General features: G+C 37.0%; 1 pseudogene; it reads left to right on the top strand.

The window, feature by feature from the left end:
• Window positions 1-676: 676 nt before the first annotated feature.
• LOC143671301 (TATA box-binding protein-like 1 pseudogene) lies at window positions 677-1,224 on the top strand (annotated as a pseudogene).
• The last annotated feature ends 369 nt before the right edge of the window (window positions 1,225-1,593 follow it).

Here is a 1,593-nt window from a genome sequence, read left to right on the forward strand (position 1 = left end):
TAGAATTGCCATAACCCAAATACCCCTAAAGAGAGGGATAGAAAGATCAAAGGTGATGGTTGTTATACAGAGAAGGTAGGGTTTAATAAATGAATATAAGGAGTGCTGAGTCATTATACTGATATTTCTTTTATTCTCCAGTATATTAGAGCAACTAGAAGTAAAAACCTAAAATTGTGAAATTGTAACCCATGTCAAACTCTGAAATATGTTTTACAACTAATTGTGGTGCTGCGCCTTGAAATTTATAGCTTTTTTGTATATATGTTATTTTTCACAAAAACAGTTGATTGTGATGATAAAAAAATATTTAAGCCTTTTAGCCTCCTATATTCTGGAGCAGCTAGAAGGGAAAATCTGAGAGGATCATATGGTAGCCCATGACAAACTCTGGGATCTGTCCTGTAACTGCTTGTTGAAGAGTGCTTTGAAAACTATTGCTTCTTTTATTTTTTTGCTTTGTATATATGTTATACTATACAATAAAAAAGTTTAAAAAAAGTTATACCGTCGGCTCCTGGCCACAGGGGGCTGCCTCATCATCATCCTTGTCCTCCAGCTGATCCTTCACGTCTCAGCCACCGGCAGTAGTACTGCCACTGTGTCCTCTGCCACTGCCCCCTCTTCCCATGAATGTGATCTTTATGGTGGGACACTAAGTTTTTAAACTACCCCAATGGATGCAGACAGTGATGTTACAGTGGACATTCTGATTACAAATGTAGTCTGTGTGTTTAGAACAAGATGCTATTTGAACTTAAAAAAGATTGCTTTGGAGGGAGCAAATGTAATTCATAAGCATGATGTGATGTTGGAAAAATATTAATGAAGCTTAGGAAACCTAGAATTACAGCTGCGATTTGGTCCTCAGGACTAATTATTTGCACTGGAGCCACAAGTGAAGAAGAGGCTAAATTTGGTGCCAGACCTTTAACTCACAGTCTGCAAAAACTAGGTTTTCAGGTTATAAAGTTGTTAACGTTTTGGCAGTGTGTAACATGCCATTGAAATCTGCCAGAGTTCACATAGAGCAATAGCCCTCATGCCAGTTATGAACCTGAACTTCATCCTGCAGTGTACTGTAGAATAAAATCTCTAAGTGCTACATTACAGACTTTTTCAACAGAAAGTATCACACTAACAGGGCCCAACGTCAAGGCTGTTGTTACTGCTGTGAAACAGATTTACCCGTTTGTGTTTGAAAGCAGGAAAGAAATTTTATAATTGAAGACTTCATTGGTTACAAGTCCTTTTCTGAGCACCTTTTAAAATCTGCCTCACATTGGACTCAAAACAAAAGGAAACTGGACCAACAGTGGTGGAGGAAGTGGACTCTTACTCAGTCATGATTGCAGTATAAGCTCCAGTCCCTTTGGGTTTTATTTAAAATCTTGTTGTAATATTAAAGGAAGTTAACAAGACATGACATTGCTGCTTTTACAAAGGGACATTCTATTTATTTCCACAGTAATTCTCATGTCCTCTAAGTAGAGCTGTCATAGTACATACTACCTTAAATTGTTTTGTTGTTGATTTTTTTTCTGGTTTGAGCTAACATGTTTTATTTGTGAATAGTCTTTTACATTTTTGTGT

The sequence above is a fragment of the Tamandua tetradactyla genome, chromosome X (assembly GCF_023851605.1).
Source record: "Tamandua tetradactyla isolate mTamTet1 chromosome X, mTamTet1.pri, whole genome shotgun sequence".
Lineage (NCBI taxonomy): Eukaryota > Metazoa > Chordata > Mammalia > Pilosa > Myrmecophagidae > Tamandua > Tamandua tetradactyla.